Raw genomic sequence first — 19,163 nt, forward strand, 5'->3', positions numbered from 1 at the left:
GCTCATCACTGAAGTCTGGGAGGTGAGTAAAGGCTGCAGGCTATACAGGGGACACCTGGCCACACTGGGGACAACATACCTACCCAGACACACTGGGGATCCGGCTGCCTGACTGCCCCCAAACGCGCCCCCCCCCCCCCCCCCCCATGCAAAATCGCCTGGTCCTTAAGGGGGTTAGGCAGTCGGCCCTCAGTGGTAAAGTACACCTGAAGAGAGAGGGATATGGAGGCGGCCATATTTATTTCTTTTTAAACTATACCATTTGCCTGGCTGCCAGGGGCATAACTAGAAATCACTGGGGCCCCCCTGCAAAACTTTCACTTTCTGCACAGGTAAACTGAGAACCAATGTTATACAATTGGCTAGAGCACACTTGTATGTGTTTTCTCCATGCAGAGATACAAACAGACAGGAGTGAAGCACTGGAGGCATTTTCGCTATCAATTACATTAGCTTCTGTGATAAAGCGTGCATGTTTTCACACATACAGACACACATGGCGCTTGATTCACTAAACCGTGATAGCTCATGGCTTGTGTATGTATCCTCCTAACAGGAAAGCAGAGCCACAAGGGGGCAGGCTTGGGCTTGAAAAGACATCGCAGAAGACTGACTCAGCTATAATCATTCCGGGAAAAGCAAGACTGAATGCTCTGTCGAGGATTCGTATCTGCGGTGACCAGACGACCCGCATTAGCCGGGTCCCCTGTCCCAGGCTGAGCAATGTCCCGGGAAATGTCCCACTTTTAGCCGCGGGACGTCCCGCCCTCGGGACTCTGGCCACCGTCCGATTGCAACTGGCCGCGGCGTCTAATTGACGCCACGCCGGTTCATAGCCCGCAGCTCCGCTCCAGCTTGCATAGTCTTCCGGCAGGCAGAGCTGGGCTACGGGAAGATGGCGTCCAAAGCCCTGTACTGGAGACTATTTGTGTCTCCAGTACAGGGCTTCAGGCGCCATCTTCCCGTAGCCCTGCTTTTCCATTCAGCGCGGGAGATATGCAGGAGGAAGATCTCCGGGGGAGCTGCGAGCCAGAGGCCGGCCGGGTGAGGGGACTCCTGTCAGGTGAGTAAATTCTTTTTTTTGCAGGTGAAATGCTGCCCAGTGCCCACTACTGTACTAATATTTCCTGCTGAAAAGCTGCCCACATTGCGTTTATTTCCTGCTGAAATGTTGCCCACATTGCGTTTATATTCTGCTGAAATGTTGCCGAAATTGCGTTTATTTTCTGCTGAAATGTTGCACACATTGCGTTTATTTCCTGCTGAAATGTTGCCCACATTGCGTTTATATTCTGCTGAAATGTTGCCCAAATTGTGTTTATTTTCTGCTGAAATGTTGCACACATTGCGTTTATTTTCTGCTGAAATGTTGCACACATTGCGTTTATTTTCTGCTGAAATGTTGCCCACATTGCGTTTATTTTCTGCTGAAATGTTGCCCACTACTGTACTATTATTTCCTGCTGGAATGTTGTACACATTGTGTATATTTCCTGCTGAAATGTTGCACACATTGCGTTTATTTTCTGCTGAAATGTTGACCCCTACTGTACTATTATTTCCTGCTGGAATGTTGCACACATTGCGTATATTTCCTGCTGAAATGTTGCACACATTGCGTTTATTTCCTGCTGAAATGTTGCATACATTGCGTTTATTTCCTGCTGAAATGTTGCACACATTGTGTTTATTTCCTGCTGGAATGTTGCACACATTGTGTTATTTTTTGCTGAAATGTTGCACACATTGCGATTATTTTCTGCTGAAATGTTGCCCACATTGCGTTTATTTTCTGCTGAAATGCTGCTATATTTGCTGCTTTGGGGTTACGGTATACTAATAAATAGCATCATACAGTTTCTGCACACCCATGATGCGAATCCTCGTTTCACCACATCAGGTCGGAAACACTGTTTTCTTATGCCTCGCTGTTACATCATTATGTTAGCTCCGCCCATACAATGTCATGGCCACGCCCATTTTTGGTGCGCCGCGCTGCGCCATGCCGCAAACACCCCCCTTGACCCCCCCACCCCCACCCCCTTCCCAGGTTGATCCCATAAAAATCTGGTCACTGATAAGATAATCAGAGCTGATAACAGGCAGATTGTGCAGTGAAGAATGAAACAAAGAGCAGAGTAGGTGTTTACTCTCATGTTCCCATTGATATATGGTAAAATACATGAGGGTGCTTCGTCTATGGTTCTCTTTAATAGCCCCCTCCATCCCCTATACAGTTCTCTGGTGTTTATTGGTTCTCCCTCCCTCATCTATACAATTCCCTAATGTTTAGTTGTCCTCCCCTGTACAGTTCCATGGTATCTAGTGCTGCCCCCCTCCCCATATGGCTTCCCTGGTGGTCTAGTGCTTACCCTCCAATATAGCTTCTCTGGTGGTCTAGAGTGGGCCGGGGTTTGCCATGTATGCATAGCCATCTTGGTAAATTGGGCATGTCCATAGACCACAATGTTAATTGTGACTTTGGAGGGGGCCACTGTATTATTTGAGCACCAGAGTTTGGATATTACCCATATATACTCGCATATAAGCTGACCCGCGTATAAGCCGAGGTACCCACATTTCCCTCAGAAACCAGGAAAAAGTGATTGACTCGTGTATAAGCCCCATCCCCAGTATAGCCCTCTACACAGTAGTCAGACGTTCCCCCAGTACAAGTCAGCACCCCTCCCCGTAGCCAGATGTACCACAAGGTAATGGTTGTGTCTCAAGACACCACTAGATGGCATCATAGATATGAGACACAGCGATTGCTACACAGGAAGAATCCCCGATCATTGCACCGCTGACACGTTGCTTGCACACTCTGCTCCACAAGCCAGTGGATCAGCTGATTTCGGCGCGCGGCTCTGAGAGCCGAGTGCCGAAACTGGGAGCCCCACAGCAGCAATGCTATGCTATGCGCCACGTGTAGCGGTAATTCGGGGCTCTGGCGTTTAGCGGCAATGGTGAGAGACGTCATTCGGCTCTCACCGCGCCAAACTGAGCTGCGCCGAAATAAGATGCACCCAAGTCAATGGGAGTGTTTTTTAAAGCGCTCTCAGAAAGCTCTGGAGGCCAGAAAGCGTTCAGAAAAGCGCTTAGGGCCCATTCACACTTTAAAAGCGCAAAACAGAAGCGCGTAGCGCTACTGTTTTGGGCGGGTGATTTTACCGCGATTAGCATGGTAAAATCATTGTACGATTCCCAGCGATCAGCACTTGGCAAAGCACTGTACACCGATCGCTCGAGAATTGCGGCAAAATGCTGCAGGCAACACATTTTGCGATTGCTGTTAATTGTGCAACACCCGCGACTGGCGGCAATCGCGGCAGTGAGATCACTGCCATGTACTTAGCGGGTATCACCCATAATTGCCCTAGTGAGATTGGGCCCTTATAGTGTGTCTGAGCCCTAAGTTTCAGTTTTCCACAGAGTCTCACCAGCACACCACCAGTTGCAGCACACCTTTTATTGTGCCATTATCCACAGAATTCCAACAATCGTTTCGGGGGCCACGCAGGGTCCCCTTTATCAAGGCATGTGGTTACATTACACATAACAGACAGTTACTCTATATAGACTCTTAATCCCCAATACCCCACCCAGACAAAGTGACCTCAAATGACATCATGATCATTAGCATAGGTAAACACATCATCGTTCTGCTCATTGTAATTATTTATGGGTCTATTTTCAAACTATATACATTGCTTATACCATCTTGGGTGCACTCTGTGCGACTCTCACTCAAACTTACCGCCTCAGATGCCCCCAGATCGTCCCCGGTGTACTTCAATGCCAATTAGAGAGGATTTCAAATCCTAATGCCCTCCCCTCCATCCGTTACTCCATGACCCTCGTCTCCCTCGGACAAGAGTGTCCGAGTTCAATCCCGTCAGTCCGAGCGCTGATGGGCGTGGCTTCCGCTCTGCTCTATTGCCCAATTGGTTGAGCTTCCCTTGTGGGTGTGAGAAAATGCTAATGCGACCTCTATGCCGCATGTGTTAGCATTCTCAATGGCGCTCCACGCTACGTAAAGTCGGAGCTGTTGGGGGCGTGTCACAGATGCCCTGCTCCCCGTCCTATCACTGCCTGGTCCCTTCACGTGGTTAAACCCACGTGTTGTAAACAATCCCCGAACGCGTTCATTTCTCATGTGGCTTCAAAGTTGCCAGCTGATCACATGAATATACGTTTCAGTTTTGACTACATCGTGCGTTTATTGAGAACTGAACTTGACATGCATGGAGAAAGGATGTCACGGTGCTTTCGGTTAGCGATGCTAGCAGATGTTTTCCATTTTTCGCAGTTCCTGTTCCCCGCTGAATGGTGTAGCCGTTCCCCATCCTCTTCATCTCGTCCCGTCTGTCCTGATCCTCCCTTCACTCATCACCTCCGTCTCATCTCAGCTCATCCTCTCGTTGGGGGCTTCATGGAGGCCGACCTCCTCATCCATCAGCCTCCCAGACTGAAGAGCCCCCATGAGAGGCAGGATGTGTGAAGACATAGAGGGCCGATCCCCTGCCTGCTGTGATGAGGACCGCGTGTGTTTAGCTTTCCACTCCGACTCCTGCCCTCCCTGCTGGAACAGACAGTGCACATCACAACAGAGCCGGGACAAAGTCCTGCAGCACCCAAGGCTGAGACACCAAAGTGCGCTCCTCCATCCCCCCCACCCCAGCCGTCACACACTGATTGCTATTAGACTAAGAGGGCCACAGGGCCCACAACCTTCCCAACACCTTAGGCTGCTTACACACCAAGACGTTACAGGCGCACGTTAGTGCGCCTGTAACGCTCCCCCAACGCACAGCAATGTAACACAAGTGGGCTGTTCACACAGCCCACGTTGCGTTACATGTAACGCTGCACGTTGTCGGGAAAGTGCAGCATGCTACGGCGTTGGAGCGGCTATAGCCGCGTTAGACTGTTTGCACATGCGCAGTGGGGGGCGGAGAGGAGGCGGGGAGAGCCAGCTACAGTAGCCGCGCACATGGCTACTTAATATTCACTGCACTGGCGGGCGCTGATTGGCCGGCGGGACCACGTGATGCGGAGTGTCTCGCTCCGCATCACGTGGTCCCGCTGGCCAATCAGCGCCACTCTGGGAGACATTATAGGACTCGAGCCGCCTAACGCGGCTCACTCTACCGTCGGCTCTTGCAGCACCATACGTTGTGTTAGGTGCACGTTATGCGACCTTAACGTGCCACCTAATGCAACGTCTTGGTGTGCAAGAAGCCTTAATCTCTAGTTATCTGGCTTGTAGTCACTTCCATGTATCCCCTTTTCTTATTTCTCTCTGCTTCATACACAATAGCTGAGTGAGATGTGTGCCCCCTCCTACATTGCGCCCTTAGGCTGGAGCCTCTCTTGCCTCTACCTCAGCCCGGCCCTGCATCACTAAGAATTGTGTTATTTTGTGCAGTAATGCTACGGAATCCTCCGATGACAGCGCCTCTTCCCTCCAGCACCTTGTTTCTCCAAAACAGAGCCGGATTATCCACTAGGCAACCTAGGCAGCTGCCTGGGGCCTAGTGGTTATCAAGGGGCCCACCAGCCACTTTTTCAGACCTCTCTCCACTTTAGCTTACCAAAAGGGGGCCCCAAATCTTCTACCTTGCCTAGGGCCTCGTTACATGTCGATCCATCTCTGCTCCAACACCAGGCATTGGAGGAAACTAAGACTAAACACTTAGGAGTCACTTATTCTAGACAGAGAATGATATGTCTGAAAGTGCACCTGTCATGTTAGAGCAATGGGGGCTGCCACCTTTGTCTGCTTTTTATATAGGCTAAGCTAGTTTACTGGTTGTAATTTTAGGAGCAACACTAGGTCTCCCCTAACATTGCAAAAGGGCTAAGCTAAAGTATCGGATTTAGTCATAACACTGTCTGCATGGCGTTTCCAGGTTCTCCCTCTGTTTGTATAGGTTTCCTCCAGGCACTTTCCTCACACATCCAGACAGCATATGTGTCTTCTAGATCCTGAGAGAGGGCAGGGAAGTTGACTTAAAGTGTAACTGTCGGGCATAAAATCAATTATTTATTTTTATCTGGTAAACAAGTAATAACGATGCTAATAAGGCAATCCAAAAGGTAAACTCTCTATTACTTTTCTTGTTGATAAATGATCATTCCCCAGTTTACCTGACTCTTATTTGGTACACACAAAATTTGGTACACAAAAAGGAAGTTGCAGGGCATGCTGGGTTGTCCTTTTTTGCTCCTCTACTTCCCCCTCACACTTAACTTATGCAGCCTGATTGGCTGAATTCCCTTTCCCTGTTTTCCCCTCCCACACCTCTGTTCCTCTTTGATTGGCCAATATTTCCCATGCTGAGACAATGCACTTTCTCTAGTGGAGGGCGGGCAATGCATACACAATCAGGCAGAGGAGAGTAAGGGAGGAAATGACACCAGGACGGGCTTCAAAATAGCAACACTTAAAATGGGAAATGCTAAGGCTTTTCTCTTTTTTTACTGTAGAAGTAATGACTCAAATCAAAATGTGGACAGTGCAATACATATGTAAGTAGAGCAAGTATTTTTCTACATATATATGTGGGGGGAGTTCTGAGATAGTATAGCTGACAGCTCCTCTTTACCTAAGAAGGGCAAAGGGGAATGGGAAAGGAGCAAGATAAGTGCTGCTGGCTAGGTCAGGAAAAGACCAGTTCTAAACATATTGAGGTTCAGCTATCATCTTTAACCCTTTTTAATCCTATGTTGAACATTGATCTTTTTGCAGCAAAGGTCCAGTGTCAGACATAGTCCAACCATAGTCCAACATAGGAAAAAAAGGCTGCCACTAGGGGGCACTATTGCCAGATTAAATCCTGCACAGCATCAGCCTTTAGATGATCAAAGTGTTGGACTAAGGCTCAGTTCACATTAGGCTGTTTTTAGCCTACGTTCCGCTGCAGCCGCAGCAATGCTTTCCGATGGGAAAGTTCACATTGCTCCGTTCCGTTCCCAGCGTTCTGCTCATCGGAGCGGACGTTCCCGACATGTCGGGACCTTGCGTTCCCGCTCCGCTCACGGAGCGGAACGCAAGCGTACGGGCGGATGCATCCTAATGTGAACCCGGCCTTAGGCCAGTACAGTACATGCTGTTCCTTCCCTCTCCATAGTACAGTACATGCTGCTCCTCCCCTCTCCATAGTACAGTACATGCTCCTCTCCCCTCTCCTCTCCATAGTACAGTGCATGCTGCTCCCCTCTCCATAGTACAGTACACACTCCTCCTCTCCCCTCTCCATAGAACAGTACATGCTGCTCCTCTCCCCTCCCCTCTCCATAGTACAGTACATGCTGCTCCTTCCCCTCTCCATAGTGCAGTACATGCAGCTCCCCTCCCCTCTCCATAGTACAGTACACACTGCTCCTCTCCCCTCTCCATAGTACAGTACATGCTGCTCCTCCCCTCTCCATAGTACAGTACATGCTGTTCCTTCCCTCTCCATAGTACAGTACACACTGCTCCTCTCCCCTCTCCATAGTACAGTACATGCTGCTCCTCCCCTCTCCATAGTACAGTACATGCTCCTCTCCCCTCCCCTCTCCATAGTACAGTACATGCTGCTCCCCTCTCCATAGTACAGTACACACTCCTTCTCTCCCCTCTCCATAGAACAGTACATGCTGCTCCTCTCCCCTCCCCTCTCCATAGTACAGTACACACTGCTCCTCTCCCCTCTCCAAAGAACAGTACATGCTGCATCTCTCCCCTTCACTATCCATAGTACAGTACATGCTGCTCCTCTCCTCTCTCCATGGTACAGTACATGCGGCTCCTCCTCCTCCCCTCTCCATAGTACATTATATGCTGGCCCTCTCCCCTCTCCATAGTACAGTACATGCTGCTCCTCTCCTCTCTCCATGATACAGTACATTCGGCTCCTCCTCCTCCCCTCTCCATAGTACAGTACATGCTGCCCCTCTCCCCTCTCCATAGTACAGTACATGCTGCTCCTCCTCCTCCCCTCTCCATAGTACAGTACATGCTGCATCTCCCCTCTCCATAGTACAGTACATGCTGCTCCTCCTCCTCCCCTCTCCATAGTACAGTACATGCGGCTCCTCTCCCCTCTCCATAGTACAGTACATGCTCCTCCTCCTGGTAACAGCAGCCTCCTCTAGGCAATCCGAACTTTGGCTTGGGCTGAGATTTATCCCTTTAACTCCTGGTCCATATATCCCCTTGTTTTCTCTTCCCTCTGTGACAGTGGAATAGGAAACAGATGGAGGACCCTCCATCACAGCCAGAGTCTAATGATATTTTATTCATTCTCAGGCCGAGGTGCACAGGGCCTACACAGGAACATGGTTTTAATTTAAGGGGTCTGTTCATTTTTTCTTTCCAAGAGTTTTTCCATCTGATCCATGTCACAGCTTCTAATTTTCCATGTCCGATGCCTCTACGAGTGACAGGGAGAGAATTCTACAATTAATTATTTTTCCTATTTCGATGACAAAAGGCCATCGTGTGTAAAGTGCTCTCCTCGACGTTTCACAGTAATCTGCGTTGGGGTTTTCTTACAGCACTGCCCTGTCAACTGCCTGTTCCTCTTATCCCGTTTCCTCTCCTGTAACCACACAATTCTAATGTACAAAAATGCAGGATGAGAGGCTCCCTTGTTGGAGGCGCCCAGAATACAACTATCTTAAAACATAAGGTATAGGAGTAATTAGAGCTTACCTTAATGAATGGGCAAACCATATAGGTAGAACATTTTTTTATTGATGCACAAAAAAAGACAACGCATATCATGGAAACTGGCACACTTCCTCAGATCAATAACAAAAATCCTAAATCTGCAGCAGTCGTGGGCGTTCACTCCTGTGACATACCCCCCTAGGGCAACATATACAGTACTATGGAGAAGGGAGAGGAGCAGCATGTACTGTACTATGGAGAGGGGAGAGGAGCAGCATGTACTGTACTATGGAGAGGGGAGGGTAGAGGAACAGCACCCCCTAGGGCAGGGGTCAGGAACCTTTTTGAATGAGCGAGCCATAAACGCCACATATTTTAAAATGTAATTCCGTGAGAGCCATACAATATGTTTTAAACTAGGACAGTAGGGCTCACGTCCCTGTTGCCATGGTGATGTGTATGTCCATTAATCCGCCAGGCAGCAGAAGTGTCAGACATGTCTCTTCAGATTCTCTTGAGTTTCAGCAAAAACAGCAATTTCCCAGAGAGACAGACAGGAGAAATACCGACTAACTGCTTGTACAATTAGCTAGATGACTTGGGGGTTGATTCACTTTGTAGGACGAGATCCCCACACTTTGGCCCAATAGGTTGCGTGTCAAGTGACAGGCAGCCTATGGGGCCAATCAAAGTGTGGGGATCTCGTCCTACAAAGGCATTGGACCTGACAGGGCCTAGAATGGGCCAATTGGAGCATCTGTTAGTTTTGGGGTAGTGCGAGTAAGTTAGTAGTGCATGTTACAGCAGTAGCGTGCCTACTTTGAAAATGTTACTTGCACTGCCACACTAAGCTCTGCTGCTTGAGCAGTGCAGCTTAGTGAATCAACCCCTACTGATTGTCTCTGAGCCAGATGTAGCCATCAAAAGAACCCGAGCCATAGGTTCCCTACCTTTGTCCTGAGGGCACTTTTTTCACTTCAGGTTCCCTTTAAAGAAGAAAAAAAATCAAGAGAAAATTCAATTCAAAACAAAGTCAAACAAATAAGTTGTAAAAATGAATGTGCCCTTTAATACGGCCTCTAAGCCATTATTTTACTTTCTTCCTATTCTTTTTTTCCCAAGTTTATATTCTCATATCTTCCACACCTCCTATATCACGTACAAGCGAGGCTGTGAACATCAGTATTTCAACGACTGCATTTGGCTGTCAAGTTGGCAATCATAAGGTAGTAAGGTTAATCCTTCAGCACAAGGGAACCTTAAAACTTTCTGCTTATCGTCAGTATTTTTCGTCTTCCCTGCTGTTCTTTCCAACCCTCTCGCTTAACCCCTCGGGCACTGTAATCCACGGAAGAACCTGCTCCTGACGTCAACGGTCAAGTTTATTTGGGAGGAAGCCCGGAGTTTGCTCATGCATTTTTTAATATTATTATTTTTCCTTTTTTGTGGAATTGCATTGTTAATTAAACGGGTCAGTATCACTTTTGCAACTGGGGGAGATGTGCACCACAGTTTCGTCTAACAAGGAAGGCGGTGAGAACAACCGAGGTCATGGGCTTTCTTCCCATCGGAGACCCGACCACAGAATGCGTTACGAGGTCCAGAGGACTCTTTGCCATGTTTTATATTGTTAACCTTTCACACTGAAGCGAAAAAACTAACATATCTGAAAAGAACATAATGAGAGCTCAAATTAGATGTGACTGATGGAATAGAAGGTTGACTTTCCCGATGGGTGGAGGAGAGATGAAGGTTGGAGACTTGGCCAAGACAGAGGAATAGCTATGGCTGAAACGTAGTAAAACTGGCTCAGCAAGAAGTCCACCTAAAAGCCGGACGGTCAGTCTCAGCTGGAAGCCAGAGCTTTAGCTTAGTCACTACAGCTGTGACAACAACTCAACGTGATGCGGCTCAAAGCTTATGTAAGTGCGAAGACATCTGTTGCCTTGTCGTATCGGTATCCTGACCTTTCTTCTTCCTGATAGGCTCTGCTTGAAGTCGTTTTGCTCCCCCATGACCTCCTTCCCTCCCTCTACACATAGAAATGAGAAAATAGAGGAACAACGCACTTCATGAAGTCAACCCTGGAATGAGTGATGTAGGCCTTGGCAGGTCAAGTCTGATCATGATTACATTTGTCCTTTCATCCCCACTATCTCATTCATTGGAACCGTTTCGAAGTGCCGTCTTTGGGATTCACCAGAAAAATGCGGTTTAACGAAATACGTGCATGGAGATTGCAAAAGAAAAACCCACTTTATTCTTTGTGGCTTTCTAATCATGGTCAATTTTGTACGTTTTTTTAAAATTACATGACTGGACTGCATTTAGAGATATATATAGAGAGAAGAAGGTCAGTGCACAGGGCTGTGACATAAAAAGACCATGGAGTGCTGTAGCCCAATGATAGTCCATATACTTCAGCAAAAAGAAAAGGGTGGGGCACGCAAATCCAATGCAAAATTCTTCCTTTATATCCACAATTGTTAAAATTACAAGGCTACAGTACCGTGCAAAGGAGAGAGGTACAAATCAGGTGGAGGGTGTACAGCTGTTTCATGTCATACACAGCAAATACACAGTATCCCCTTTTATACATATTTTGCATCATCAATTAAAAATAAAACCATCAATTACCTGTGAATTGCGTGCACAATTCACAGGTTATTGTTTGATTGTTTTATTTTTAATTGATGATGCAAAGTATGAATAAAAGCGGATACTGTGTATTTGCTGTGTATGACATGAAACAGCTGTACACCCTCCACCTGACCTGACATAGTACAGTACATGCTGCTCCTCTCCCCTCTCCATAGTACAGTACATGCTGCTCCTCTCCCCTCTCCATAGTACAGTACATGCTCCTCCCTCCCCTCCCCATAGTACAGTACATGCTGCTCCTCTCCCCACTCCATAGTACAGTACATGCTGCTCCTCTCCCCTCTCCATAGTACAGTACATGCTGCTCCTCTCCCCTCTCCATAGTACAGTACATGCTGCTCCTCTCCCCTCTCCATAGTACAGTACATGCTGCTCCTTCCCCTCTCCATAGTACAGTACATGCTGCTCCTCTCCCCTCTCCATAGTACAGTACATGCTGCTCCTCTCCCCTCTCCATAGTACAGTACATGCTGCTCCTTCCCCCTCTCCATAGTACAGTACATGCTGCTCTTCTCCCCTCTCCATAGTACAGTACATGCTGCTCCTTCCCCCTCTCCATAGTACAGTACATGCTGCTCCTCTCCCCTCTCCATAGTACAGTACATGCTGCTCCTCTCCCCTCTCCATAGTACAGTACATGCTGCTCCTCTCCCCTCTCCATAGTACAGTACATGCTGCTCCTTCCCCCTCTCCATAGTACAGTACATGCTGCTCTTTTCCCCTCTCCATAGTACAGTACATGCTGCTCCTTCCCCCTCTCCATAGTACAGTACATGCTGCTCCTCTCCCCTCTCCATAGTACAGTACATGCTGCTCCTTCCCCCTCTCCATAGTACAGTACATGCTGCTCTTCTCCCCTTTCCATAGTACAGTACATGCTGCTCCTCTCCCCTCTCCATAGTACAGTACATGCTGCTCCTCTCCCCTCTCTGTAGTACAGTATATGCTGCTCCTCCCCCTCTCCATGGTACAGTACATGCTGCTCCTCCCCCTCTCCATAGTACAGTACATGCTGCTCCTCTCCCCTCTCCATAGTACAGTACATGCTGCTCCTCTCCCCTCTCCATAGTACATGCTGCTCCTCTCCCCTCTCCATAGTACAGTACATGCTGCTCCTTCCCCTCTCCATAGTACAGTACATGCTGCTCCTCTCCCCTCTCTGTAGTACAGTACATGCTGCTCCTTCCCCTCTCCATAGTACAGTACATGCTCCTCCCTCCCCTCCCCATAGTACAGTACATGCTGCTCCTCTCCCCTTTCCATAGTACAGTACATGCTGCTCCTCTCCCCTGTCCATAGTACAGTACATGCTGCTCCTCTCCCCTCTCTATAGTACAGTACATGCTGCCCCTTCCCTTCTCCATAGTACAGTACATGCTGCTCCTCTACCCTCCCCTCTCCATAGTACAGTACCTGCTGCTCCTCTCCCCTCTCCATAGTACAGTACATGCTGTTCTTGTCCCCTCTCCATAGTACAGTACATGCTGCTCCTCTCCCCTCTCCATAGTACAGTACATGCTGCTCCCCTCTCCATAGTACAGTATATGCTGCTCCTCTCCATAGTACAGTACATGCTGCTCCTCTCCCCTCTCCATAGTACAGTACATGCTGTTCTTGTCCCCTCTCCATAGTACAGTACATGCTCCTCTCCCCTCTCCATAGTACAGTATATGCTGCTCCCCTCCCCTCTCCATAGTACAGTATATGCTGCTCCTCTCCCCTCTCCATAGTACAGTACATGCTGCTCCCCTCCCCTCTCCATACTGCAGTACATGCTGCTCCTCTCCCCTCTCCATAGTACAGTACATGCTGCTCCTCTCCCCTCTCCATAGTACAGTACATGCTGCTCCCCTCTCCATAGTACAGTACATGCTGCTCCTCTCCCCTCTCCATAGTACAGTACATGCTGTTCTTGTCCCCTCTCCATAGTACAGTACATGCTGCTCCCCTCCCCTCTCCATACTGCAGTACATGCTGCTCCTCTCCCCTCTCCATAATACAGTACATGCTGCTCCTCTCCCCTCTCCATAGTACAGTACATGCTGCTCCTCTCCCCTCTCCATAGTACAGTACATGCTGCTCCTTTCCCCTCTCCATACTGCAGTACATGCTGCTCCTCTCCCCTCTCCATAGTACAGTACATGCTGCTCCTCTCCCCTCTCCATAGTACAGTACATGCTGCTCCTCTCCCCTCTCCATAGTACAGTACATGCTGCTCCTCTCCCCTCTCCATAGTACAGTAATTGCTGCTCCTCTCCCCTCTCCATAGTACAGTACATGCTGCTCCTCTCCCCTCTCCATACTGCAGTACATGCTGCTCTTTTTGAAATGAATGGACTGCATTAGGGATATTCAAAAACTCCTCTTTGAACTCCTCTATGTAGGCTTGAGTCAGAGCCGGTATGAGTGCTCACCTTTTTGCCACTTCTTGTAAAAGGCTACAAGTAGTGCCAGGGGCGCAAGTACAAATCATGCCCCTCCTCCCACAAAACTTTGACAAGGTCCCTCAATGTTTACACCCTTTCCCTTGCCCTACCCTTGGTGACTCTCATAGGTGTGGCACTGCCATAGGCCTCAATAGTAAAAGCCGTGATTAGAGGCAGTGAACGGAAATTTTGGGTCTCCGAGGTCATGAATAGTGGTAATGATGCAAATTTTAGGCACCTGCGGCTACGCCGGGATGCAGGAGCGGGGGGAGCGCGCGCGCTCCTGTCCTGTGACATCACTGCGCGACCACAGGGGTGCAGAACGGACATACTTTGCACGATCGGCGCATCATGTCCAGGTTTAGAGTTGCCCAAATTGCCCATGATAACAGGACTCAGCTGAGGAGAACGGTGAGTAACAGAGGGGGACAGGAGGCGCTATAAGCATTTGCTTATGCACTCCTACCCACTGCACCTTCACCTTTCACCTTTTGGCTCTGGTATCCTTAAAAAAACAAAACTTTTTATCTATGCAAAAGAGCTTCTTTGAGCTATTCGACCTAATGGGCCAAATACAGTACTGTTTTCTGAAGAAGTTAATCAGCCAAAAAACAGTGATAAGGTTGTATTGCAGGAATGTTCAAAGGGTCATTTCTGGTTTGTTTTATAGTTTAAAGGACAGCATGTGGTTTTATAACTGCACAAGGGACAGAATGATGCAATGTTATTAAAAAAAGCTTCATAACTGAAAATAAAAAATGTGAGACTCTTCTCTTTGCTACTAATTCTATTCCTTATCTGTACTACACATACATTATATCATAGGTTTATATCATAAGGTAAGAAATGTATTTCTAGGACTGCAAGTAGCTAATGTTGGTTTCAGTGGGGTAGCAATAGGGGGTGCAGAGGTTGCGACCACACCACCAGGACCCTTAGATCAGAGGAGCCCTCCCTCAACAGGAGTATAAGCTTTGTCTTGGTTCCTTGCTGGTAATAATTCTTTCTATAGATGCTTTGAATAGTGGTAATCATTAACAAATTGTTCTTCATCCCCTTCTTGCACCTCTGACACTATGGTTGTCCTTGGCAGGTTTTGGTGGGCCCTATGTATAGGTGCTTGCAGTGGCTTAGCCACAGACCTCGGGGCCCCGATACGGAATATGGACAACACCTCCGACCCCCCACCCCCAGCCAGATTTTCCTCCAAATGACTCCCCTCCCTAGTATGCTAGCCAGATGTTTCCCCCAACAGCACTCCTTCCCTCCCAATTATAGTAGCCAAACGTGCCCCCTAGCAACCACTCCCCAAGGACAGTAGCCAGGAGTGGCCCCCCTTCCCAGGGTCCAGGGTAGCCAGAAGTACAGGAAGTACAGGGCGGTGGTGGTGAAGATGTGCACAGACTGCACCTGCAGTACAAGCCCCCCCCCCCCCCCCCCCTCCTCAAGGTCACAGGCCTGCTTGTCCTCCCTGGGTCTCTATGCCATTGGGTGCTTGGAGGGACCAAAGCAAAACATGCACTGGGGCCCAGAGCTCCTTGGCTATGCCACTGGTATGATTAGGCAGGTATGAGGAACAATCCAGCGGTTTTATTTTTTGTTTTGTTTTCTTTCCCCTGCAGTACTACACTTATCCTTTTACCTTTTATTATGTAATCTATTGTTTATGAGCTGCGCTCTTCCATTCCACCGCCGCCCGGGGAGACATTTGCCAATTAACAGTGGAATTTTTCCTCTTCTCTAGCTCACAGTGAGGACCACACACTGGAGATGTGTGGGATAGCTTTTTTCTTCTCCTGCCTCTCTTCTAAATATGGCCCCGGATGCAGCTCAGGCACTTGCTGATGAGTCTCCGAGGAGCACAGCTGTTTCCAAACAGGAAGGGAAAATGTCCTCTATTTCAGAAGTTACAAATGATTCAACACGTGGAACAGATCTCCTTCCAACCGGGCCTGACTCCGGCAAACGCTGAAGATATCGGGATGGGCGAGCGCATCGCTAGGCCAAGTTCTAACAATCGGAATGATAAATAAGTTAAAACCGTTTTCTTTTTTTTTTTTTACAGGAAGTGTAAGTTCCTTAAATGGGCACTACAGCGGAAAATTGTAAAATTTAAAAGTACGTTTTTTCCAGAGTAAAATGAGCCATAAATTACTTTTCTCCTATGTTGCTATCACTTACAGTAGGTAGTAGAAATCTGACAGAAGTGACAGGTTTTGGACTAGTCCATCTCTTCATAGGGTATTCTCAGCAAGGCTTTTATTCTTTATAAAGATATTCCCTAAAAAGGATGTATACAAAGATGCTGGCCAGCTTCCCTGCTCGCTACACAGTTTTTTGTCAGTTGGACAGAGCAACTGCTATTCACTAAGTGCTTTTGAAAATAAATATATCCATGAGAATCCCCCATGAAGAGATGGACTAGTCCAAAACCTGTCACTTCTGTCAGATTTCTACAACCTACTGTAAGTGACAGCAACATAGTAGAAAAGTAATGGGACAGGTCGTCACATGTTTTTGAAATGTGACTGCTGAAGAGAGCCTAACACAGAGCAAGCCAGAAGAGCCGATTGTGGAGACAGAGAGCCGAACACAGCCGAGCAGCCAAGACTCAGTCCAGTGTTTTCCCCAGAGCCTATCAGCTAGGCAGTAGTGTTGTCCGGATCATGAACGATTCGGATCTTTGATCCGGATCTTTTTTTGTGAGTCGAATCATCCGGATCATTACAATGAACGAATGATCCGGGTGATTCGACTCACAAAAAAGATCCGGATCAAAGATCAGAATCGTTCATGATCCGGACAACACTACTGCCCAGCTGGATTCAGTGGGGTAGCAATAGGAGGTGCCGAGGTTGCGACCTTTATCTGCAACCCACCTTTGTGAGTATATAATCTTATACTGTATACATTTTCCCCCCGCGCTATACCTAAGGATACCGCACCTAGTCTCTCTCTACTGCTTGTTTAGGTGCTCTTGGTCCCAACAAGAACCGCCAAAGCCATTTTTTTTTATTGTTGTTGTTATTTTTAAGTTTTAAAAGGAAAAGAATCCAGACTAACAAGAAGTCAAAAGGAGGTAGCTCATTTATACCTAAAGGACCTGAATAGGGTCTGGATTTAATGGATACAGAGAACATTCTACTCCTATAACAAAAAACAAGTCTAAAACATGGACATCATAAGCTAAAAGTATGAATGGACCTGTATTCATCTGACGTGCAACCTTGCAGCACAACCCTTATACCGAACATGTGTATAAATAGTAATAGACTATTGTCAAAGCCTATGAGTATTTCCTATGTACTTATATGTTTAACTTGTACTGCAATTCTATAATGGTTATCAATAAAACTCTTTTGAAAGTAAAAAAAAAAAAAAAAAAAAGAACCGCCAAAGCCCTTCTACAATACAAAGACACGTCACAGAGTACAGAACTATTGTCCTCTTGCAGCATGGTATGTGAAGGACCTGCATTTAGCAGCGAAATAAACTCTGTTCTTTCCATTACTGCACCCCGGCGTATGTTCTTCTATATGTCCTGCTGCCGGGGATGAGGAGGTGATGCAAGCCTTCTGCTGACAAAGGGGAAGAAGAAGTCAAAGCTGACCTTTCGTTGTGCCAGCAAATAACGAGCAGAGACGCTCACAGAAATGCTTCTCTAAAGGGCATAATGATGAACATTTTCCATCCAGTGTGAGAATGAATGAAACACAGCTTTCTGGAAGGAGGCCCGAGACAATCAGAGCGCGAGAGGCAACTTATTCGGCAGGAATGCCGGACTGTTTAGGAATCGGATGTGGCGTGGCGGCAGGGGGGGGGGGGCGGGACACATTACTGAGAAGATGAAAGCTGTTCCATTTGTAAATCAATTTGTGGACCAAAACTACGATGGCCAAATCAGGTGAAAAGGGTGCAGGAGCCCTTGTTGAAAAAAAAAAGGTGCCGCCATGATTAAAGCCGCGATTAGCGGCAGAAAACGGAAACTTGGGCGCATGACGGTGTCCTCCATCAGGGGTCTGTGGGCGTCGAAATTTGCAGTTTTTGACGCAAATTGCGGCCTTTACACTATTACTGACTAAGATGTTGGTGCCCAATTACCGGCAAGCACTGCGAATTTCGGCACCCTGAGGTGTCCAATAGAATCGTGGGTGCTGGGAGTTTGCGGAAATGCAAATTGCAACATTGCATAGTGGCCGCTATGCAATTGGCGCATGATGGCACCAAGGTTTTACATCTTAGCCGCATATGAGGCTTTGTGTTGGGGGGGTTAAGGTTTAGGAGGGGGTTAGGTACCATGGGGGGGCAGCGGAGGACGGCGGCGTTGTAGCGATCCGAGTGGATGGGGCTGGTGGAAGCCCCTGGTATGTATAAATCTTTTTACTGTTTTCAGCTCTGAGTCCCTTTAAACTAAAAATAAAGACACCCACACACTTAAGGCTGGTTCACAGTTCTTTTGGCGACTTTCATCGGTTTTCGCCCACACAGGCGGACACAGAGATGCAGCGGTGATCGACACTGGAAGCAGCATGGTGCTTCCAGGGTCAGCTGAAACTACGGGAAAAATCAGGATCTGAACGTGGCGTTCGCATAAATGAGGGTAAACTACAGTACAGGCGCTGCCCATTAGCTTTAACAACTAGCGCTGTGGCCGTGGAAAACGTCAAGCAGACGCCCAGGTGAACCGGCTCTTATTTGCCATTTATAGGTTGCAGACCTTTATTTATTGGGGGTTTACAAAACATGAACCAGAATAAACCAATATTAACCAACCATAAGCTTCACCCCAAGTCCTTGGTCACATGACTCAAGCAACCACCATAAGTTACCACCATACTCCACACCGAGTGCTTGGTCACATGACTCAAGCAACTACCATAAGTTACCACCATACTTCACACCGAGTCCTTGGTCACATGACTCAAGCAACTACCATAAGTTACCACCATACTTCACACCGAGTCCTTGGTCACATGACTCAAGCAACTACCATAAGTTACCACCATACTTCACACCGAGTCCTTGGTCACATGACTCAAGCAACCACCATAAGTTACCACCCTACTTCACACCAAGTGCTTGGTCACATGACTCAAGCAACCATCATAAGATACCACCCTACTTCACACCAAGTGCTTGGTCACATGACTAAAGCAACCATCATAAGTTACCACCCTACTTCACACCAAGTGCTTGGTCACATGACTCAAGCAACCACCATAAGTTACGACCCTACTTCACACCAAGTGCTTGGTCACATGACTCAAGCAACCACCATAAGTTACCACCATACTTCACACCGAGTGCTTGGTCACATGACTCAAGCAACTACCATAAGTTGCCTCCATACTTCACACCGAGTGCTTGGTCACATGACTCAAGCAACTACCATAAGTTACCACCACGGAGGATTCCGT

General features: G+C 47.7%; 1 long non-coding RNA gene across 6 annotated transcripts in view; it reads right to left on the reverse strand.

The window, feature by feature from the left end:
• Positions 1 to 4,211: 4,211 nt before the first annotated feature.
• The window catches only part of LOC137525897 (uncharacterized), a 110,879-nt gene continuing 95,927 nt past the window's right edge, over positions 4,212 to 19,163 (reverse strand). For 2 of the 6 annotated variants that reach the window (XR_011023050.1, XR_011023053.1), the window contains exon 4: positions 4,212 to 4,582. This is a non-coding gene — a long non-coding RNA (uncharacterized lncRNA). Of the gene's footprint in view, positions 4,583 to 9,609; positions 9,646 to 15,370; positions 15,757 to 19,163 lie in introns of those variants that run through there. The other 4 variants (XR_011023051.1, XR_011023052.1, XR_011023054.1 and 1 more) reach the window with 4 other exon arrangements.

Source organism: Hyperolius riggenbachi, chromosome 7 (genome assembly GCF_040937935.1).
Source record: "Hyperolius riggenbachi isolate aHypRig1 chromosome 7, aHypRig1.pri, whole genome shotgun sequence".
Taxonomy (NCBI): Eukaryota; Metazoa; Chordata; class Amphibia; order Anura; family Hyperoliidae; genus Hyperolius; species Hyperolius riggenbachi.